This window comes from Diceros bicornis, chromosome 6 (assembly GCF_020826845.1).
Source record: "Diceros bicornis minor isolate mBicDic1 chromosome 6, mDicBic1.mat.cur, whole genome shotgun sequence".
Classification (NCBI taxonomy): domain Eukaryota; kingdom Metazoa; phylum Chordata; class Mammalia; order Perissodactyla; family Rhinocerotidae; genus Diceros; species Diceros bicornis.
In genome coordinates this window covers 49262974-49288780 of record NC_080745.1, presented here as the reverse complement: position 1 = coordinate 49288780, position 25807 = coordinate 49262974, and positions in this window count along the sequence as shown.

Genomic DNA, 25807 nt, shown 5'->3' with positions numbered 1-25807 from the left:
ATATGCCAAAGCAAAGGTAATGCAGGCTAGCTAGACTTAGGAGTGGAGTCTATAACAAAGGACAAAGGAGACACAGAATCAAGAGGTAATTCAGATTGCCCTGAAAGTTAAACTTCAAAGTCAAAACATTCTCTAGTTCAAATATCTGGTATTTGATTGTCTGTATTGCAACTTGTAAGTAACATAAGATGAAGATGATTTTTATTTCTCTGTTAAAAATCCAGTTATCCCAATGGCCAACTAGAAACCAAGGTCCGTAAAGAAATAAAACATATAACAGCTAAAGGAAGGAAGATTGTTTAAAATAAAGCATTACAAAAATGGAATAGATGGAACTAGCCAAAGGAGTCACCTTCTGCTTGGTTAATGTCCTTTGGGCTTGCAAGTAAGAAGCAGTGAATGTCAAATATTCTAAAAAGCTCTGTAAGCCTGCCTTAACAGCACTGATTAAAAGAACTGAATACCAATGTAACCACCAGATTTTCTTTTCATTTATGTGCTACTGAGAATACTAAGTATTTTCTTATCTCCATCACTCTCAGAAGTTCTCTTTCTATGTGCCTGTCTATACATATTCATCACTCTGACAGCAGAATCAAGAAAAAAAATTCAGATAAGAAAACATGACGTGCATTGCTTTATCTTTTAAATATGGGACATACATAAAAATAGACACACAAAGACAGCTTCTTAGAACGAACAGTAAAAATAAGCACAGTGCATCGTCATTTTTATCCTGATAAGCATAGAGCAGTGGCATATGTTGATCATTTGGGTTGTGGATATTTTTAATTCATCTTTCTTCTCCTAAAAGTCAGTAACAAAAAAGCCCATTTATAAGAAATCCTAGATTTACTGCCTAGGTAGCTATACTTCTACAGATTATTCACACCACACTGCCTGACCGGTCCAAACACACGTATAGAAGACCTTTAAAGTCATAGCCATTCTGGAGCTGACTGTCTGAGCTTTCTTTGTAAACTCAATACCTCAAAGACAAGGGACAAGTTCAATATTGAAGTAAATTCTTTCACTACTGTACTTTTACAACTACTGTTCTCTGAACAACATCTGAAAGAAGAGGTTTTTGCCAGTTTGCATTACTTGCTGTACTTCATTTGTCAGAGACTAGTACAATTCTTTCAAAAATTTAATTGTATTATGCCAACTAATAGGATTCCTAAAGAAGGCAAGAAATTTCCTTTGTAAAACCTTATTGTAGTTAATTTGGGGTAGTTTCCTTGCAAAATATTTTCCTATTTTTGTTATTAGTTATGTCAGGGATTGAAGGAATAATTAGTTCTTATTATTTTAAGGTATATTTTACTAGAAAAGACAAGCTGAATATGTTCAGGGATTTTTGTTTTAATCACACCTATTACACTACTGTTATTTTAAAATTTATATTACCATCAGTGATAAATTAATTGAAAAGTATCTAAGAGCTATCAAAGGGTTTTTTTTAAGAAACAAAATGGTTGAATATAAACGGAAATCAGTTATTTTTCATTTAACTATCAAGTTTATTTTACTATATTCAATTAGAAATATGTATTTAGAGCTATACTCATAAAGCATTCACATCCAATTTTGCCTCCTTCCAAAACCAGAAGAGAAACAGCTGAGAAATACGAGGCTTGAAAAGATTCCAAGTTCTTCTATCCAGCTGTTGACTTTTCTGAAAGTTCTGGTGAGAAGCTAAGAATGAAAACATGACTAAAATAATGATGAACTGTGATGCTTCTTCCTTGATTTATTTCCTAGACTGAGAAGTAATTAGCTTTCCTAGCAAAAAAGTAGCTCAACTCCTTGAACAGATTTTTATTTGTAATTTGAACCCTATGTCACTCCAATAAGGCCTTTCAAAAAAAATGTGCTTCTTGTCATTCAACTTTCCTAAAAGCCAGAGCCTTGAGGACTGGCATTTACTTTTCACATTTCAACATCTCTGCCCTTCCCTCTCTTCTTCCTTCCCTTTAACAAGCATTCAGCCAGAAGTACATTGACAAGAGTCTTTTCAGAGAGAAAAAGGGCAGCAAGGAAAGAAATTTGCATGTCAAAATGCTGTTGTTGTTAAATACATAATTTTCCCCAGAATATATAAAGTAATAAACAATACTTCTACCAATAATTTATAGTGTCTGATAATACATAAATTCAATTTAACATTAGTCGCTCTTTAATGGCTCAGATAAACCATTATATATTGAGAATAAAGAGCTATGTATTAAAAAAAATGGACTCTCTCAGTCTCTTAACATCGCTCCACACTCTGATTTCAGATTTTATGTTTTTCTTGACATCGATAAATTCACGCTTCCCATGGTTTTGGCTGTTGGATTTGGACAAATATTTCTACATGAGGCCCTTTCAGTGGATCAATGGCTGCATCACAGTTGCTTCATGATGTTTAGCAAGAAAGTCTTTATTGGATGGCAGAGAAACTAAGTCAATCCAACATTTTCATTTTGCTGCAAACAGCTGTTTTCTCTACTTGAGAAAAGCAACAAATGGTAGACATCTCCACACAAGTGGGTTTTCAATAAAATTAAAGAACACTCACAAACTAGTTGCCAACATATAGATGATGGTTGTCACTTGGATCCCCAAACCAACGATTTACTTCTTTTCTTTATGAGATACAGCTCTTAGTTACTGAACTATTGACATGAGGCTGTAAATGTAAACTTCAATACAAAATAAAATATACTATACCTTATTTGTAGGTCTTGTGCATAGTATTCAGAAACATGGCATTATAAATTCCTGTAAATGAAAAGAACTGATGAGTCAAATGCATTTTCAAATTTGAGTCTGAACAACAGTTATGTAATTAAGGGAAAACTATTGTTAACTATCATATATTTCCTTATAACTTCTGGTACTGATATAATTTTTATAAATTGCTTTATATGTTCTTATAGACAGAAACAAATATAATGTGTGTCTATACCATTAAAAAGTGTTACTTCTGATTAAATTTTGTATTCACAAAACTTTTGAATGTTGTTACACCCAGATATTGGATTGTTTTAGAAACTAATTCTTCAAATTTCACAAGGCATATGGAGATAATACATAAGGAATATTGTGGTTATGTTTTAAAAACAAGATGTTTTAACTAAACTGGGCAATAAATATAGTTAAATATATATTTACATATATATATGCTAAATACATATATAATGGTTACACCTGCAAACATAAAGTAGTTTACAAAAAATTTCCTTTTTTCTATGCATATACTCAATATGTTGATTAATTCAAAAATACAAGGGTAATACATTTCACATTGCAATATTTTGGCCTTTTGGAGAAGATCAAAATAAGTCTTGGGCAAAATAATGAACCATTAGTAATTTGTTTAGCATTATATTTTATATCTTGAGAAAATAAAATTTATTGTGTTGGTTTTGGCACTAGATATCTAAGTTAATATCTGAGATAAGATAACTAAGGTATCATCTAAGATGGTATTAACAATATATCGTCTTTAAATTTGTCAGGTTTTTAACAACTCTAACTTCTCTCAGTAAATGAGATAGTGGAAATAAAATACCTAATTCAGTGCCTAGAACAAGTCAGGCTCCTGATAAATATCAGAGCATTTTCCTTTTTAAATTATAGTTCCAAGGAAAACATTACAGAAACATTGTCAATCTTTAATATATAAAATACATATTTATAAATATAAAATATATTTTTATGAAAAATATCTTCAGTGTATAATATAGTATAATATAAAATATGTAGTGTATCTTTAATATATAGATAACATAGCATACAAGAGATTTTAATTGTAAAACTATTGCTTCAATATAACATCTTCACTTTTTTTATAAATGTAGAAATAGTAAATTGAAAGTGGATGTAGATATATTTGTTAATACTGTTTTAACATAAAACAAACTCACGTATAGTAAAGTAATAAGAGACCTACAATCATAGAAGCAGAAGACACGCAGGCACACAATCATAGAAGCAGAAAGAAACTCAGAGGTCATGGAGATTGAACTTCACATTTTGGGGGGTATAAAATAATGCCCTGAAAGACAGTGTACTATTTAAGGTCATGTAGTACATTAGTAAAGGACTGGTATTAGAATCCATCACAAAAGGAACTACTGTCACTTAAAAAAAAATTACATGAAAAATTCAACTGTATGAAGTTCCTGTAAAAAATCCACTTGCTGGGCCCGGCCTGGTGGCGCAGCGGTTAAGTTCGCGTACTCTGCTTCGGTGGCCCGGGGTTCGTCAGTTTGGATCCTGGGCGCAGGCCTACCCACCACTCATCAAGCCATGCTGAGGCCGCGTCCCACATAGAGCAACTAGAAGGATGTACAGCTATGACATACAACTATCTACTGGGGCTTTGGGGAGAAAAACGGGAAAAAGGAGGAATATTGGCAACAGATGTTAAAAGCAATAGTTTTACAAAAAAAAAAAAAATCCACTTACTGGATTAAGAATATTTATTTGTGGAAATCAGATGAATATAAAGTGAATTTAAATTATGTCCTAATATGTTAGGATAATGCACAGATCTGATGCTGAAATCATTCCCCCTTAAGATGTTTTAAAAATCTTTAATTTTTTAGCTTAATATTTTCCAATTTTATTATTCATCACAAGGATACAAAAATAAATGTTTATCTGTGATTCAGTGGTGCTATTTTTGGTCTTCAGCTGCAACTAAGAGTGAGACAAATAGATTTATAAGTTTATAAATCTATCACTGGAATTGTTTTACTTTTAGTTCATGATTGAAGACAATTTAATATTTATTTGTATTCTTCTTATAACTTTTTATCAGGAGTGACATATTTTCAAATACGTATTCCCACTGAAAGTAGACAAATTTCAGAGTTTCTTAAGATTTGTTGTGTTGTTGCTGCTAATTGTTTAAGCATTTTATTTATTCACTTAATACATATTTATTGATCACTCTGTAGCTTGTGTTAATTGGCATTTTTCTAGGCACCTGGAGTATATCAGTAAACAAATTTTCAAAAATCTTGTCCTCTAGCAATTACAATATATACACAGGAAATAAACAATACACAATAAGTATAAAACAAGTAAATTATATGTAATGTTAGAAGGTGAGAAGTTTTAAGGGTGAAAAATGGTCAGCGTAGGGAAAGGGAGTTGTGAGCGGAGTGGCAGCAGCTTGCGATACTGACCAGGGGTAGATTTGAGCAAAGTCTTAAATAATCTTTGTCTAATTTATCTAAAGTCTATGATAAGGTTTGTTAGCTTTTGGTTAAGGTACTATCTAAATTAGTAAAAAAAAATGAACTTGTTTGAATTTCAAAAGGAAGAAATTAATTTTGTTTCATTACTTATGCCCAGAAAAATATCTGAGTACTTTGTCTTCTGTAGACTTCTTCAGGATTCCCTTTGACATCAAAAGCATTGCTGTCACTTTTTTTTTTTAAACACAAACACATCACCAAGATATATCCCCATCTGCTCTAACAAAAAGGGCGCATATGGAAATAAATAAAATGGCAAGAATAAATTGCTCTAGGTATCAGGTTCACGGCTGTGTAGGAACATGGAGCAGAAGTTAACTTGTGGCTCAGTTCATGTCACAGTCTCAGTATAGGAAAGTTCCTCTCACAAAACATTTTGCTTTCAGAATAACCAAGCTAAGCTTCTTAAAAGCACTTCCCTTTAGCCTGTAGTGAGGGAATTAGGATGGTATCAGTCACCATATGACATTCTTGTCGCTTTAGGGATTCATTATTGGAAGACACAGCACTAGATTATGGCATCCACTAAGATATCATTTGTGCTCCTAGGCTTTTGATTAGAAGCATCAAGTAGATATTAAAATAGAAGAAAGCAAGTGCATCAAGGTTGAAATTTTCTTGTTTATTTGGTAAAATTTTTATTGCAGAGCCTTATCAATCAGCATCGAGTATCTATGACATACCTCTAGTACTGCTTTCAAATGTAGATTTTGGTGTTTATAAGAGAGAGAATTTCATCATCTAATGATAATATACAAGCCAATAATCTGATATATTCAAGAATGTAGATTATTGTATAATGTAATTCCCTAACTTTTTAGAATTCACGCACATACATAAGTATTGTGTATTTCATGACCATATAATCTTAGAGATTCTTTTCACTTTAAATGTCATATTTTTTCAATTATCTAGTCACTGTAATTTACCTGGCACCAACATTGGAGCTCTCATGAAGTCCTTATATGAGTGAAATCATAATCCATGACTTCCGTAGGAAAAGTTCACTGAAAATGACTTGATAATGCTTATCAAATATATAGATTAGATCCTTATCACCTCTTCTAATGAATCAGTTTGAGAAGTCAGAGTGAAATATTTGTGGTCATTTTTTTACATCTAAGGTATGTATTTCCAAAAGTTCTACAAATAAATTATTTAAAACATATTTAGGAAATATTTAATTTCACTAAGAAGGAATAGAGATTAATTTCTTCTCAGCAGCAAGTCATAATTATATAATTATGAGTTTGAAGATTATGAATATAATTATATGTTAATAAAATTTACCAGACATTCATGATAAAATCCAGACAAAATCTTTTCAACAATATAATACTACACATTCTCCAAAAATCTGATAAAATTCTAGCCACAAATTTACCAACAACAGTTTAATGTAACTGAAACAAACCAAAAATGTCTCTCTCATTTTTATCCCAGAAATAGATTACATTTTATATCTTGATATTGAGTTGTTGGGCTTAATCAATAAGCTTCAAACCTGCTTTCATATATCATCATGTAGGGTAAGAAAAATAAATGTGGAGGCAGGTCTCGTATGTTGTTTGAAGGAGTTGATATAATGACACGACAAACCAGGAAATGAAGCATTTCCATAGTGAAATTTCAAATGCCATTACTAGGGAAGCATGATTCCCCACTTCCAAAAAAATGGTTGTAATCTGCTCTTGATATATAATACTATAAGTTCATTGCATGCCTGAGCCCTGGCTGCACTTTCTCATTATCAATTTATTGCCTTAAATAGAGGAATGGAGGGAAAGAGCTTGGAGTTTAAAGACAGCCAGAGATGTACACTTTCGTGCTGCACTTTGTGCACTCACCAGGCTTTGTGCACTTGTGGAACTGCGTCACCTCCCTGAGTGATGGGTTTTTCTTTCCATGTTAGGGGCATTATCTTTGCAACACACATAACACGGAGCCTAACCCACTCAAAAATAATGGCTGGTATCTCTTATCCTTCAAATTATACTTTGTTTTCCTGTTGGCTAAATATTTATAAGTATTTTCATTGCCCTTCCCTTACTCAAATGCAGAAAAAAATGTCCTTCCTAATGATGCTGGTGGATGGGTACAAAGGAAGAGAGTGAATGCATGTGAAAGAAGGGATATCCGGGTGGTAAAATGAACAGGACATTGTACCCTGGGTGGGAAGTGGCTACGTCATCAAACTGAATATATGACCCTTTAGAAAGTCAAATGTCGAGTTTTATAATCTTCCGAGTGTTTAACTTAGTGGTTGTGAAGCATTACTCATCACCTCTATGTAAGTTGAAGCTAACTTCTTTATTCGTTGATCAAGGAAACTGTATCAAATGCATGACCATTCAGACTTCCAAATCTAACAGCTAAGAATATAATGATCACTTTGTTTCCCCCTTAGAGTGTTTCCCTTTGTAGGCTGAATATGGTGCTGTTACTGCAAAAACAAAAATAAAAACTAAAAAATAAAAACAAAAAACAGAACAGATTTCGTGCAAAGTCATTTTTTTACATCAACACAACGTTCTGTTATCTCTTCATTTGATGGCGCTGTTTCAGCAGTTATTCAAATGATGTGGTTCATTTGTCAGGACGATAGGAAGAGCTCGGTCCCTTTTACAACGCCAATAAAAAACAAGTTGCCAAGCCAACGTCTGTAATTGGCAACACCAGACCTATTTACTCTGAGGATACTCTAGCCAATCAAATAGTATTACTATTACGGCGCAAATAATAATTGTTTTTTTGGGGAACATATGTTTTGCCTGGTTTTAATTACGATGTTATTCTATTTCTTTTAACAAGATATTGATGCCCTCAGTTTATCGCTTTTATTGAATTTGAAATATGTCAAGGAAGTAATTTCATGCTCTGAAATGAAACAAAGATAAAAGCAATGCAAAACTAGAAGCCCTTGCCCTTTGGGCTTCTTTTCTTCTTTTTATCTTGAGCTTTGTAAAATTATTGGATGATCTACAATGGAAGTATATTTAATGATATTTTCTTAGTATTATTATATTTTAATTTTAAATCTTAAGGTGGAAAGAAACTCTGAAATAATTAATTGATTTTTAGTCATTTATGTAAGGCTGTACTTTAGACAATGCATCCAATGGAATTTTATATTATATCTAAATATAACCAGAGAAGAGGATACTTAATTACCACTTATGTCTTTGTTATAGCCAGAAATTTATTTTTATGTCTATTCTAAATATTTTTCTCTCCTAGGTTAACTTGATTTAAGTTTAATGATACAGTGAATTTTTTTAAATTTCAGGTTGAAACAAAATCTACATAATAAGGTGTCAAAATCATATTGTAACTATTCCAACTATAGCTTCTATTAATCTATATTTGCAATGATATATCTACATAAAAGCACAATGGATAAAAGCACAAAGAGATAGATTCTTTGTCTTGCCCTACCATAAAAGTGGAGCATGGCACTTAGGTGCCTTAAAATAAGCAAAAGCTGAAAATAAACTACCAACCAGGCCAATGAACAAACAAAAACTGAATGATTTTCCAGCAATCCTCAAATTTTACACCACTCCAGCCACACCCCACAAACTTAGCTCTGATAAATTTCTATGTGCCATTGGGTATTCTGGCTCATTGAAAGGACATGAAGTAAAGTGTAGAGACAAGGCAAGAGGGTGAGTGTAAAGAAAAAAATACAAAAAGGATTAGGATAAAATATGAGGAAAATAATTTATTTTTTAAAATTAGCTATTGTTTATTGAATATCTATTACATATTAGGCGCTCTGTATTACCTATTTTAGTTTCAGCCCCACAGCTACGCTAAGAAGCAGAAATTGCTATCACCCTTTCAAACTCATATGAGGAAAGCAATGCTCAGAGAAGGTGTTCGAGGTCCCACAGTTAGTAAATGGCAGAGCCAAGATCTGGCCTCAAAGTCCAGGTTCTTTTCCCAGTTGCACAGTGCCACATTATAAAGATGTTGACACACTGAAATAGAAGAACAATATCAAAAGCACTTCTTTTTCCTTTCCCTCAAGCAAGGATTTAATGAAAAGTTAAGGTCAGAAGTTGGACACAGGCTTTAATTCCTTAAATTCTTTTAGCCATTATTTTATCATCATAAACACATACAAACAATGCTGTATTCCTTTCACCAAAATGTGTAAAATCCTAGCATACCCAATGAATTCAGTTGAGAAATTATGAGATGAACATAGCTAATGCAGTTTCCAAACATGGTGTCAAAGAAATAAAATCATGCATTTATAAATTCTTCCACATCATCCTTCATTTCTAACTCAACAAGTTAATTAGTTGATTTCTGGACCATTTCTAAAGCTTTGCAACAGTTCAGACAGTCCGATTACTTGCAAACATAAGAAACGCCAGGTCCTAGGACACTTACAGGAAATCTGAGATGGCAAGGCTTTTCAAGGAAACTAGGTCATGAACGAGAGTTTGCTATAATCCTTAGAAAGCTGTATAGAGTTTCCTTTTCCGATGTGAATATGAGGTTCAATTCTCCCCTGTGGGAAGGAGAAGGGGTGAAGCACTCTGGCTAATAAATGCAAAGCTGTTTTATCAAAACTATGTTGCATGTGTATCATGAATACATTTGTTTCCTCTTTACATTTCCTTTTGAACATATAAGCCATTTTTAATGCAGCAGATTAACAGATTTACTTTCTAAATATGCTCAGATTTACTTTCTAAATATACTCAGATTAAGCTAATTTGGTGAATCCCATTTGGTCTCGCATATGGTAACAATGCACAATCCAAAGGTTTACACAGAGGGACATTTTCCTTTACTCTAAGAGCAAAGTAAGTTTCCTACCAGCATTAAACTACCAAAGAACCAAGCCTGATATTCCCCAAGCAACAGGACAGAGAAATCAAATGCTGGTGGTTCAGGAATTTCCCAGGTAGCAAAGAGAATCTAATGCCCAATTTGTGATTAAACAGTGCCGGAATATTACCCACATCATTGAAAGTCTGCACCAGGATTACCGACAGTGGAGGACCTAGGTGTCTATTCTCTCTGGATATGCTCCTTAAAATATAACCCTGTCTAGAGGGGGCAGAAATTGATTAGATCATTTTAGTTTCCTTTCCACTTTAATTCAACTACAACAGTTAAAATATACCTTTATTCCAAAACAGCAAGTAATTTTACCAAGCTCAAGTTAAAGTAAATAAATAAATACATGCCTACATAAATGCATACATCCATATATAAAACAGATACCAAAGATTTCAAGTTTTATTTTGTTTTTTCCTTGTTTAATTTCAGAATTATAAGACTCCTAGATTTGTGTGAGAATCGCAAGAGATAATGTATGTAAAATACTGAACACAATGCTAGGCCCTTAACTAATTCTCAAAGATGGTCTTCCTCCATCATCTCCTTGTCAGTTTACTTGGAAAATAACCTGGAGGAGAGTCAAAGAGGGTGCAAAACATTTTTGGAAATACAAAAATTAACGGGCATTGATTTATGAAGGTATATTCTGGTATAATATAATATCAGACAGCAAGTCTGTAATAACTGACAACTTTACATAGACTATTATGTTATTAGACTTTTTTCTTTGGGGGACAGAACATTCCCTTTCTGTCTTATGCACAGGAACAATTTAAATGCTCTTTTTTTTTTTTGCTGAGAAATGTTTAAAACCCCACCATTAATCCTTCTACCTCTGAAGCAGCATAGACTCTAGCTCACACCACCTGTAAAGCAGGCAGTGAGTTATAGGAACGTCTGTTTCCTCATAAGATTCTTAGATCCTGAGGTGCAGAATGCATGTTCTAATAATCATTGTCTCCTCAGCACCTGGCATATTATCTGGAAAACAGCAAGCATCCAATAAATGTGAGTACAATTGCAATATATAGGTCACAAACCTAATGGATCCACGGGGGCCCATGTAACCTTTCGTGTTCTGCTTTTTGTAGGTACTCCACCACTGTGCATTCCCTCTTCATGGCAAAAGTCACAGAGAAAAGAGAAGAGATGATTCTTTTCCATGAGTATACTTTGGTATAACATAGGCTACTCAATTATAATTCAAATGCATATTTTTCCTTGTGGAAAACAGGATATAATTACCAAATGAGAAAGCCAAAATTGATTAGAATAATTATTATATAACATGCTAAATATATTCCAAGTGTGTTTCCAAAAGAGTAAGCCTGGAAATCTCTGATTTTCACCAAGTGTAGTTATACACGTCTTTCTTCCTTTGCTTTTATTCTCCAAAATATATTGAGGAGAAAATGAATGAGAAAGCAATCTTTCCTGTACACAAACTATATCCCCCCTCAGGATCGAGATCAGTATTCTCTCTACGTGCTTCCTGTGCACCACATATTTATCCCCATCAGAGCACCTAACCATAATGAAAATTTAGCTGACTATCCCCCCATTTTACTAAAAGTCCCTTGATAGTAGGTACCATGCAATTTTTCCCTGATTTTATTCTCAGTACCCGGCACAGGGCATGCAAAAGAACAGATCTTTATTAAATACCTATTGAATAAACAAGTGAATAAATAAATAAGCTATTAACTATCTATTGAATAAATGAATGAATGAACAAACAAGTCATAGAACAGTAACGGCAGAGACAGGATTCTTAGAGGTTGGTTCTCAATAAGAAATGGGTCTGCATTACGCCATCAGGGTTCACCAGACTTCATAGTGCAAGGGCAATTGGGACTGGACAGCAGACACCGTAGTTATTAAAGGATGAATCAGACTAGTCGGAAAGAAGTGAACACAGAGACTCGTCAGAGGTGGGGAAAGTGTGCAAGTAATAGGACAGAACTCATTGAAAGGCATGAAATGAAAAAAAGAGATTAATCAGGGAAGGAGGAAGTAAAACACCTGCTTTAGTACCTAGTTATCATGTCTTTATTTTCCACTCTTCCATTTTTTTCTGGCAGCTCCGTTCTGAGGCAGATCATTCAGGTTTTAAGCTACAGTTCCACTGGATAAGGACAGATTTCATAGAAGGACCTATTTCTCACCATGCTTACTTTTGAAGAAAGAGACGCATTCTCTAACGAAGCTAAATTTCAGCTGACCTTGTATCAATTAGGACTAATTTTTGTTACAAGTGACAGAAACCCTGAAATGATACTGACTTAAGGAGATTGATTGGTGAATGCAAATAAAAAGTTGAGACATGGCTGGATACACAGGTTCAAAAGATAATACCAAGACATGGTTAATCTACTCTCCTTAGAGAAAATACTAACAGTGGAAAGAGAGCCATAAGAGATAAAAATATTGGAGTTTTCAGACATGCACTTTAAAATCTTCACCACAAAACTATGGAGATAGCTATAATTTATATTCCCAGTTTGCAGGTGGAGAAAAATTAGGTACAGATAGATTAACTTAGCCAGCATTACACAGCTTGAAAATAGCAGAGCCAAGATTCATACCAGAGTACAGTCTTTTAGCCATCCCACTGCTATGACCTGCGTAATAACTAGATGAGCCGGAAGTGAAATGTAAAGCTAACTACAAATCCCTACTCATTCTTTCCACTATATCACCTTAAGTTTACTAAATGACTATAGGAAGGACACGGAATAAAAATAGTAGAAATGAGTAATAGAAATAAGGACACAAAGAAAATGTGGGTATAGGAAATAAAACACAAGACTGGTCATGATATTCTCCCACTGTAGGAACATTTATCTTCACAGACATCAGCCATTACCTCTTCTGGTGAGAAAAATCTAACCCCTCCCCCATCACTACTTCTTACAATTGCACTTCCCAATTATTCTGTTCTTGGCTCTATTTTCTTGTGGGAAAAGGAGAGTGTCACAGTACAAAAATAATCCAGTCCACAATGTCTTGAGGAATTAAAAATAAATATAAGCAATCAAGTAAGGAACTGAGAAGTTTTGGAGTCAGAGAAAGGGAAACACTCTAAGAACAGCGGCAAGAGAGAAATAAGATAAAACAAGACTATGTCCCAGTAGCCAAAGCCCAAAGAAGACTTCAGTATACTTAGTAAGCGAGGTCTCAAAAAAGATTAGGGAAAATGTCTTGAGTGAAGAATATCCACAAGCCAATAAACTACAAAAAATAAATGTACACAATGAGTATAAAGAGCATAATTCAAATACAGCAAATAAAGAAGAGAAAGAGATAGCACAGTAGCTAGAGGGAGACAGTGAAATTTTCTAATATCTTAGTTAATTGTAATTTTTTTAAATGATCAGAATTTAATTAAAACACATATTTGGCTTTTTGCCGAATTTTGCCAGATTTTACTCTGTTTCCATTGATCTTTAACTGTAGTAAACTATTCTTTTTAAAAATTACTATTAATCCTATTAGTGCAGAATATGAAGAGCACGTGATGTGTTAACCCTAAGCTTCAATAACATTAATTTCTTTTCATTTTTGTCAAGGACTTTTTGATTTCCTATTTTGCCTGTCATGATACAGTGAATACCATTGTATAATACTGAAAGTTTTAAGAGTTTTCATCCTAATATGTTTAAACATTATAACAGAAATGCTATATTAGTTAAAAATATGTATTTACCAAAGACAGGAAAAGTTGAGTTACATTGAACACCTTAAACTTATACAATATTTTATGTCAATTATATCTCAATAAAGCTTTTGGGAAAAGATAACAAGAAAAAGAATCTAATAGCCTTTCAAAAACAATAACTGTGCCATGCCAAAATTGGAGCCTGACACAAAAGAACAAACAAATAAATAATATGATTCTGTCTTTATTTAAAATGTTGATATTTTGCTCATTGTAGATATTGTGCATTAATTTTGATTTTTCAATTTTGCATTAACATGTTATTTTGAAGAAAAAGTTAAGCATTTTATAAAGGGACTTTTCTATACTATTAATAAAAAGAGAATTGTTGCTTACAAAAGCCAACATACGCTATTCAGTAAGTTTAGAGACATAGAAAATGTTCGCCCATTATTATGCTAAAAAAAATTGTCCCATTTGAGGATATTGGGGTATTAGACAGTTCTCTAATTCATGAAGAATGGAGTGGGGTTAATTGTTATGTGCGTGTACTTAAAAATATAATTCTATCTGGCATCTTAGTCTACCTGTCTGCATACTATTTTCTTCCCATTATTTGAATAAATTAAGCTCTTAACTTCCTAACCAACATTAGGCAATATTTGAAATTGAACTCTGCTCTGTGTTCTGAGATTCGCTTTGGTAATTTTCATTTTGATTTGCCACTGTGGTGTGTGCATGTGCATGTGAGAGAGAGAGAGAGAGAGAGAGGGAGAGAGAGAGAGAATGTGTGTACTTTGATAAAGAATGCAGGCCAGCTGAGTAGAGATATCGACAAGAGAGATTCATCCTGTCTTCGACAAGCTTCCTAATCTACAGAGGGTTTGCCAGTTTACTTTTGAATGATCCTTGTTGTAGCCATCACTGGAAAGTCTTATTATCTAATTAAGCATTTGGAGGAAAAGATATGGCAGCTAAAGATGCATATAAATAGTCTAGAAAGTCAAATGCTGTGCAAGGGATGAGATTTATTGTAGACCCTGCCTTAATTTTGTCTAATGAATCCTGCTTATAATTATTCTCTGCATTTCATCATCCTTAAATTGACTGTCTCAATAAGACAACTCTATAATTGCATCGCTCTGGGGTAGAATCTGGGTGGGAGAATTGCAAATCATGGGAAACAAAGGATATGTATTCTCATCTTTCATAATAGTTTTATATTAAACTACCAGAAATTAATGGAGAAAATTGAAGAGGTGGGAGCCCCATGCTGTTCACAGCAGCCCTAAATTAGGCAGTGAAAATAAAATTTATTAAACAGCACATGATCAATGTCAGCTCTCTGAAGCACTTATATCATCTTTCTTCCACCAACCACACTTAAGAGCATATTCGAAAACTTTGAAACATTCCACCTATCTAAGAAGCCTTCCAAAATACTGCACATAACATCTGATTTGCATAAAAACATGTTCAAATTTGAATTCATTCTACAGTGATAGGCCATTTCAATGGCACATTTGGGACATCTAACAATATAAGCAATTCCAAAAAAAATTATGTTTCTTCTAGAAAGTGTACTGTGTATAAAATTTCTTCTTGCTGAATTGATGCAAGGGTGAATATAGTATCAGCTTTCTACTAAATTTTCATCTGCACAACTTCTGGTTATAAAATAGCTTGAAATAAATAGTTGCTTTTAGAGCAGAAATTCAAAATTGGTAATGAAACATTTAGAAAAATCTATGTGGTAGAATTACAGAGATTGATGCCATTTAATTTTTAAAAAATATTTATTGCTTCAATTATTACACTATCATGCCATAGCTTGAAAATATTTGTGGATTTTATTCCCATCTGAGCCAATGATGTGCTAAAAAGTAGCAATTCAATCTGAGATTTCCTTAGTAAATATATACAATCAAGATCAAAGTTGCTAATTTTCCAAGGAACTTCTTAATAGTCAGAACACATCTGGAAGGGTGGGTCTCATTCTGGAAGTTTTAACCCTGTCTCTTAGTTACCCACAATGGGACATTAGGAAATGTATTAAATCTCTCTGATCCTTAGTTCTTCCTTGCGAAATGACAAAAACTGGGCCTACTTCATAGATCTCTGCTGAAGATAACATTAGAAAATGTATATGAAGCACCTATTAAGTTATTCAGAGAGTAGTCAGCTTTCCCTAGATTTTGCTGGAATAACTAAAACCCCTCAAATCTCAGTGACTTATGATAACAAAGACTTTTCGTTCATGTTACTTGTTGACTGATGCTGACCGCTGTTTTTCTCCATCTGTTGTCTTCATCAGGGATCAAGTTGAAGCAGCAGTCTTTATTTGGGACGTGCCATTCTTGTGGCAGTGGCAAAAAAGCAAAGATGGAATCTTATGATGGCTTCCTTGGATGTGGCATATGTCATTTTTGATCCCATATCACTGGCCAAAACAAGATATTTAGACTAGCCAGATGTCACAGGCATGATCATCAAATAACATGAAACAATCATACAATTTACCACAGTATTCAATTAATTATCATTTTTATTGTTAATACAGTACTATGTGCATAAACAGATGACCAGGATGCTTATCATTCTGGAAATTATGACATATAAAGAATAAATTAGACAGAATGTCATCAAAAACAAGGTTCATGTCTAAGAGCTGAAGATACCTGTGGCATACACTGCTGGTTGATTGACCAATAACTCACCCCATAACTCCATTTTTCAGTCAAAATGATAAGTCAGTGGAAGGTTTTTTGGGGATTCCTGAGTAAGCCTTTGTTTTCTTGCATAAGCAAGAAACTTTCTCCTTCCTACTCCTTTCGCTAAAATATAGATTTAACAGTAGCAGCTGCAAGTCATCTTGTACTCCTGAAACAAAAGCCAAAAAGATCATGCAAGCTTCACCACTCATATTATTGAGATATCAACCAATGCCAGCAACTGTCTAATTCTAGAATACTTAAGGCACTGTAGTTAATATTCTTTTTTTTTTTTTTTTTGCAGTTAAAACTATTCTTGATGGATATAACCTTGGTTTTAATCTCAACACTTTTACTATCTAGGGGTATAAAAATTGGCAAATCACTGTTTATCTTCTCTGAGACTAGTCATATGTAAGATTGCATGATCTTTAGACCTTAAATTTGCTAATATAATATGACTGATAATTAAAGCATTAGGAATACTTAGGTTGGTAGAGAGAATAATGTTAAAATTTATGACAGGTGTTTCCAAATATCTGCAATATGTCAAAAGGATGAAGACTTACTTTGTGTCATTCTACAGAAGAAAATTAGATACTATGTAGCAAATTTAAGCTAATTGTAAGGAAGAAAAATTTTAACAAACACGCTCTACAATAGAATTGTCTGGCTTGTGAAGTTGTAAGGTGATTATCCCCAGAAATAATCAAGCAGATACTGGAAAACCATACATTAGAATCATAGAACTCACTCTTGGACTTTTAATAGTGCTGAATTTGATTACATTTTCAACTCAATATGTTACCCAATATGTATTTTTCTCACATAATTATAAAAGGTTAATTATTAAATTTCATCACTGTCATTTCACATTTTCATTGTAATTCATTTATTTCATCAATAAACTTTTGTGAATCCAGATGGATATCTGTTTCAGATATTAAGGATGTAAATATGTGTATGTAAAACCCTTCAAAATTGTATGGAAAAAAGGACTTCATGAGATAGTAAAGGGCTTTCACAGATATGAATCTTATGTGAACCTTTGAGTAAAATGATTCTCATTTTATATGTAATCCATAAATTAATTAATGAGTGCATGATTTCCCCACCTCCCCTAGAAGGATAGAATCTAGAGTCTACATAAAACATAAACACTGATAGAAAAGTTTATACATAGAATGTATAACTTGAATAAGTTTTGAAAATCACGTATATTTCAGGGACAAGCTGTTTCAAAAACAAGCAGAAAAATTTCTTCCTTAGGATGAAATTATCTATATTGTCCATATTTCTATCCTATCCTAAAACACTCTAAATCATAATTCAAGGTGCTAGAATTTGGATACATTAAATACCTTGAGACTACCAATTTTTCATTCATCTTCATTTAGCTAAAAATATTTATTCTCTCCTCAAAAGTGCACTTACACAATCACTAAATTTTGCCTCTATTAGCTTCCTCTTTTTTTTTTTTCTTTTTTTTGTGAGGGAGATTAGCCCTGAGCTAACATCCATGCCAATCCTTCTCTTTTTGCTGAGGAAGACTGGCCCTGAGCTAACATCCGTGCCCATCTTCCTCCACTTTATGTGGGACGCTGCCACAGCATGGCTGGAGAAGCAGTGCATCGGTGCGCGCCAGGGATCCAAACCCGGGCGCCAGCAGCGGAGCGTGCGCACTTAACCACTATGCCATGGGGCTGGCCCAGCTTCCTCTTTTTAATGCATTTTTAGTATATAGGTGACTGCAGCAAAAGTCAAGTTCTAGTTCAAATATGGGTGGAGTACAATATCATTCTCCAGCTAATATCTATGTAAACATCCATATCTACCAAATCTATCGTTTGCCTTAAGTGCATAACAAGTTTAATATGGTAATTTATTAAAAAATAAAATTAAAAACAGATGCTATTTTTTTGAAGCTCTGGTAGTGATTTATGAGGGAAGAAAAAAATCGTACATTTTCCCCATCTTCTTCCATTCTGAGGAACAGAAGCCATCATTATAAATCTTAGGATCCAAGATGGCCTTACATGTCATATCTCCTCCAAATATGTAATTGATTTTTTTAAAGTCCATTGACAAGGATCAAACTGGTTTTTGCCTAGTTGAAAGACAAAAATTGGTCATTTGAGTTGAACAGAGAGTGCCACAACCCCTGATTTATGCTATTTCCCAAAACAGGCAAAGGGGTGATTCTTGGGATTTTTGTCTAGTGATGAGACTAGTAGATGTCTTGCATTCTGGCAAATAATGCTAGCTACCACATAGGTGAGCCCCGGTAGGAATCTGACTATGTGTGACAGGAAGCGATAACCAGAAAAGCAGAAGGAGGATAAGTGTAGAGTGGGCTCCTTTTCATCAGGAGATAAGAAATTTAGAAGATTCATGATGTAGATGGAAGAGTGATGAGGAGAACTGGTCAGAAAGGAAGCCTATCATACTGGAAAAAGAACGTATTAGGTTGACAATAAGTGTATAACAGACATTTTGCTAGAAGATACGTAAGGTATAATCAAGAAGTTATATACGCATAGCAGGAAATGCTGTCTACATTTAGTAGAATATATTACAGAGCATATTAATTTAGAGCATTTAGCAAGCACTTTCTTTGTTAGAAAGATATGAAGATGAGATACAGAGAGTCTACATTCCTGAAATTGTAAGAATTAATTGTGCAAAGAGGATAGCTGAAGTCTGAACAAATAGGCAAACTTTTCTACCAAGAACAGAATGGCAAGGACATCTCATCCTAGATGATTTCATTAAGGGACTCCTTCCTCATACCAACAACATAATGAAAAGCAAAACAAACCACATGTAAATACAGCACGTCATAATCTGAAACTGAACTCACTTGTATATTTTGCCATGATTACTGTCCTTGTACTTTGTACTCTTAGGTCAAGCACACATAGAGAATGTAACCCAAGTAAGATAATTCCCAGAAGGCTACAACTATACTCAGTGACCCGAAAAATAAATGTGTCTGAGCTTGCCTCTAAAGAGCAAGGAGTTCTAGAATCTGATATGATAAAGAACTTAATACTAGAGGTAGTTTCCCAAATCTTTGGATGATTTAAATTCAGGATTCCTGTAGGATATCACGGAAATGGGGAGGGTTCTCTTTGAATGTGACTGAGTCTCTGTTTCCTTGACAGATTGGTGAGCTGAGGCATATGGGAATGGTTTCAAAGATAAAAGAATGTGATAAAATTTTACTTCTATGTGTTGGTGGAAGATATCCATACTAATTACCTCAGTACACATTTCCATGGGGTGATTATATATCTATGGCTATTTTTGGGCAAATTGATATTTAAAATTTCTCCCACCCATGATGGTGATCTTCTCCCTGTTTTTCCTCAAAACTTTTCTCTTCCTCCAAACTTGCAAGTTCCTGGTTTGTTCACTATTTATGCTAAAATTCATAAGATCCAAAAAACAGCTATCCAAAATTCACATTTTAAAGCTTTTGTAGCTTATTAAGGCGTTTATTTTGAGGAAGTACTACCTTATACTTCTACAGAATCTGCTTCAACTCTTTGAGCCCTTGACCCGTGTATGAGTGGAGAATGATGAAATGACATTATCTGAAATTAAACAGAAAATCAGCATGCCATATCCCTTCAGAGAATGTGGGGTAAGAGGAACCAGGAGAAGTTATAGAAAACAGGAGTATAGTCCAAATTACAGGGTTTATAAGGTTCCCTTCAAGGGTATCTCAAAACGGAGAGCTAGTCTCCTAGGGAAAAAAAACTGCTCTAAAGAATTATAGAATGTTAAATTTATCAAATAATTTAGAGTATCAGGACCAACACTTTCATTTAACAAATGAGATATTTGAACTTCAGTATCCTGTTATTTTGGTAGAGAGTGTTACATTCTGTTGTTAATATGGTCACTGCGCTAACTGTGGCATAAGCCATATTAAGCATTTGCTTATAATGACACATAGAAACACTGTTCTCTTATATCCCAATATTCTTCCCTTTGCATGAGAGGCAAAATAAATGAACTTTCTTGCATTTTATGAATATATAGAAAGTATATATTCTTCTTAACAGTCATCTTTTCAAATATATTTCGGTATGAATCTTTAATTCTCTTCTATAAATTCATATTCCCTGAATATTCTTTTGTGGAAACTGCTTGCTCCATTTTGGAGTAAACCCTGGTAGCCTGGAATGATTTTAGCCGCTCTGTGCCTGATTTACTTTTAGTTCTTCTTTAAGAACAACTTCAAGCCATACTGCCTTTAAGGTGCTTTCTATGAACCCCAAATACGAACCCTCAAGTATAAAATCTCCCCAAGTTTTATAAAGGACCTCACGTGTGTCTTCATCATTGCTTTTGCCACACTACAGTTCTCTATTTCATTTTCTGTGTCTTTCTGTGTCTGTATTGTTTTGATACATAGAAAGCACTCGGTAACATCCTTACCGAATAGCTAAGACATAACAAAATTTAGACTGCAGACATGTTTACATTTCTCTCTGTAGTGTGTGTAACCCAAGTATATGTAACCTAATAGTTTAGAGTTTAAACAGTATTTTTTTATGAAATATGAACTAAGATTTTCTTCCAGGAAAACAGGCAGGGTTACAAATTTTGTACAATTGGGTATATCATTGAAATTCTTATAAACTCTACAAACTTCGGGAAGAAAATAAAATCCCTGAATCTCTTTCTCATCTTCTCTACCCTCTCTCCAATTTTTTAAGTCATTCATAACTTCAGGCTGACATGACAGTGGAAAATAAAGTAAAAATTCCTTCAGCGTATATATGTGTTAGGTGATGTGGGCATCCAAACATTAACAGACACCTAAAATATGGATGTGTGACTTTGGCATCACTAAAACTGGCTCTATGTAGATTAGCATCAGTTTTAGTCTTCTCAAAGAATTTCACCCCAGAAAGTTTGTTTTTTTCCAACAAGGAAACCAAGTACAAACCCCGCAGAGTCCATCAGACAAGTTTTCACTAATAAGTGTGAGCTGACAATTGTGAATTTCTACTTTGGAAGCAAGATCGATGAATAAGAATCTCAGAGTAAACCCAGTGGTGCTGTTATCTATTAGTAAGAATGCAGTTTTATCAGAATGGAACATACAGAATTATTCTCCAATCAAGAGGTAGTTGAAAACTGACAGATTTGAGGCTTTATCTGGACTTTGCCGATTCTATGATGAATTACTTTTTGACTAAGTAGCCTGTAGTCTATTGACTGATGACTATCATATCATCAGTAATAACAATATAAATGCCTTAAAAGCATACTCCCTGCCACTGAAGCCTCATGATTCTCGGGAATAGATTTGTGATATTTCTTCTTCTGCTTTGCCCCTCATTTAATGTCTATTTGTAATTTAAACCTGTGTTGAGACTCATGTCGCAATGGATGCTCCCTTCTATATCTCTAAGATATAGAAACAGACTCCTATCCATAACCTAAAGGAGTTAAACATTTGTATCTAATGCTTCTCAATCTTCTTTGCTGTTTAGAGTACTAGATTTTTCAAATTTACTTGGAAGCTTGTCCAAATTTTACTTAACTTTTTTTTTTTTTTTTTGATTTTTATTGATATTTTAATGGTTTCTAACATTGTGAAATTTTGGGTTGTACATTTTTGTTTGTCCATCACCCCATATATGACTCCCTTCACCCCTTGTGCCCACCCCCCACCCCCACTTCCCGGGTAACCACAGTCCAGTTTTCTCTGTCCATGTGTTGGTTTATATTCCACATATGAGTGAGATCATACAGTGTTTGTCTTTCTCTTTCTGGCTTATTTCACTTAACATAATATGCTCCAGGCCCATCCATGTTGTTGCAAATGGGACGATTTTGTCTTTTTTTATGGCTGAGTAGTATTCCATTGTATATATATACCACATTTTCTTAATCCAATCGTCAGTCGAGGGACACTTAGGTTGCTTCCACTTCTTGGCTATGGTGAATAATGCTGCAATGAACATAGGGGTGCATAAGCCTCTTTGGATTGTTGATTTCAGGTGCGTTGGATAGATTCCCAGTAGTGGGATGGCTGGATCATAGGGCATCTCTATTTTTAATTCTTTGAGGAATCTCCATACCGTTTTCCATAGAGGCTGCACCAATTTGCATTCCCACCAGCTGTGTATGAGGGTTCCTGTTTCTCCACATCCTCTCCAACATTTGTTGTTTTTTGTCTTGGTGATTATAGCCATTCTAACGGGCGTGAGGTGGTATCTTAGTGTTGTTTTGATTTGCATTTCCCTGATGATTAGTGATGTTGAGCATCTTTTCATGTGCCTATTGGCCATCTGTATATCTTCCTTGGAGAAGTGTCTGTTCATTTCCTCTGCCCATTTTTTGATCGGGTTGTTTGTTTTTTTGTTGTTCATTTGTGTGAGTTCTTTATATATTATGGAGATCAACCCCTTGTCAGATGTATGTTTTGCAAATATTCTCTCCCAGCTGGTTGGTTGTTTGTTCATCTTGATTCTGATTTCATTTGTCTTATAAAAGCTCTTTAGTCTGATAAAGTCCCACTTGTTTATTTTTTCTTTAGTTTCCCTAGTCTGGGTAGGCATGTCATCCGAAAAGATTCCTTTAAACCCAATGTCAAATAGTGTGTTGCCTATATTTTCTTCTATGAGTTTTATAGTTTCAGGTCTCACCTTCAGGTCTTTGATCCATTTTGAGTTAATTTTTGTGAATGGCGATAGCACATGGTCCACTTTCATTCTTTTGCATGTGGATGTCCAGTTTTCCCAACACCATTTATTGAAGAGACTTTCCTTTCTCCATTGCATGTCCTTAGCACCTTTGTCGAAAATTAGCTGTCCGTATATGTGTGGTTTTATTTCTGGGCTTTCAATTCTGTTCCATTGATCTGTGTGTCTGTTTTTGTACCAGTACCATGCTGTTTTGATTACTATTGCTTTGTAGTATGTTTTGAAGTCAGGAATTGTGATGCCTCCTGCTTTGTTCTTTTTCTTTAGGATTTCTTTAGCTATTCGGGGTCTTTTGTTGCCCCATATAAATTTTAGTATTCTTTTTTCTATTTCTGTGAAGAATGTCATTGGGATTCTGATTGGGATTGCATTGAATCTGTAGATTGCTTTAGGTAATATAGACATTTTAACTATGTTTATTCTTCCAATCCACGTGCATGGGATATCTTTCCATTTCTTTATGTCATCGTAGATTTCCCTCAATAATGTCTTGTAGTTCTCATTGTATAGGTCCTTCACCTCCTTGGTAAGATTTATTCCTAGGTATTTTATTCTTTTTGATGCAATTGTAAATGGTATTATCTTTTTGAGCTCTCTTTCTGTTAGTTCATTATTAGCATATAGAAATGCAACTGATTTTTGTAGATTGATTTTGTACCCTGCAACTTTGCTGTAGTTGTTGATTGTTTCTAACAGTTTTCCAACAGATTCTTTAGGGTTTTCTATATATACAATCATGTCATCTGCAAATAGTGAGAGTTTCACTTCTTCGTTACCTATTTGGATTCCTTTTATTCCTTTTTCTTGCCTAATTGCTCTGGCCAAAACCTCCAGTACTATGTTGAACAGGAGTGGTGAGAGTGGGCAGCCCTGCCTCGTTCCTGTTCTCAGAGGAATGGCTTTCAGTCTTTCCCCGTTGAGTATGATGTTAGCTGTGGGTTTGTCATATATGGCCTTTATTATGTTGAGGTACTTTCCTTCTATTCCCATTTTATTGAGAGTTTTTATCATAAATGGATGTTGTATCTTGTCAAATGCCTTCTCTGCGTCTATTGAGACGATCATGTGGTTTTTATTCTTTGTTTTGTTGATGTGATGTATCACGTTGATTGATTTGCGGATGTTGAACCATCCCTGCGTCTCTGGTATAAATCCCACTTGATCATGGTGTATGATCTTTTTAATATATTGTTGTATTCGGTTTGCCAATATTTTGTTGAGGATTTTTGCATCAATGTTCATCAGCGATATTGGCCTGTAATTTTCTTTCTTTGTATTGTCTTTGTCTGGTTTCGGTATCAGGGTGATGTTGGCCTCATAGAATGATTCAGGAAGTGTTCCATCTTCCTCTATTTTTTGGAATAGTTTGAGGAGGATGGGTATTAAATCTTCTTTGAATGTTTGGTAAAATTCACTGGAGAAGGCATCTGGTCCTGGACTTTTATTTTTTGGGAGGTTTTTGATTACTATTTCAATCTCTTTACTTGTGATTGGTCTATTCAGATTCTCCATTTCTTCTTGGTTCAATTTTGGGAGGTTGTATAAGTCTAAGAATTTATCCATTTCTTCTAGATTGTCCAATTTGTTGGCATATAATTTCTCATAGTATTCTCTTATAATCCTCTGTATTTCCATGGTATCCGTTGTAATTTCTCCTCTTTCATTTCTAATTTTATTTACTTGAGCCTTTTCTCTTTTTTTCTTAGTTAGCCTGGCTAAGGGTTTGTCTATTTTGTTTATCTTCTCGAAGAACCAACTCTTTGTTTCATTAATCCTTTCTACTGTTTTTTTGGTCTCAATATCATTTATTTCTGCTCTGATTTTTATTATTTCTCTCCTTCTGCTGGCTTTGGGCTTTGTTTGTTCTTCTTTTTCTAGTTCTGTTAGGTGTAATTTAAGGTTGCCTATTAGGGCTTTTTCTTGTTTGTTAAGGTGGGCTTGTATCGCTATGAGTTTCCCTCTCAGGACCGCTTTTGCTGCGTCCCATATGGTTTGATATGGCATGTTATCATTTTCGTTTGTTTCCAGATAGTTTTTGATTTCTCCTTTAATTTCATCAATGATCCATTGGTTGTTCAGTAGCATGTTGTTTAATCTCCACATTTTTGTCACTTTCCCAGTTTTTTTTTCCTGGTTCATTTCCAGTTTCATAGCCTTATGGTCTGAAAAGATGCTTGTTATGATTTCAATCTTCTTAAATTTATTGAGGCTTGCTTTGTTTCCCAACATATGGTCTATCCTAGAGAATGTTCCATGCGCGCTTGAGAAGAATGTGTAGTCAGCTGTTTTTGGGTGGAGTGCTCTGTATATGTCTACTAGGTCCATCTCGTCCAGTTTTTCATTTAAGTCTAATATTTCTTTATTAACTTTTTGTCTGGATGATCTATCCATTGCTGTAAGTGGGGTGTTAAGATCCCCTACTATTATTGTGTTGTTGTTGATTTCTCCTTTTAGGTTTGTTAATAGTTGTTTTATGTACATTGGTGCTCCTATGTTGGGTGCATATATATTTATAAGTGATATGTCTTCTTGATGGAGTGTCCCTTTTATCATTATATATTTCCCTTCTTTGTCTTTCTTAACCTGTTTTGTCTTGAAGTC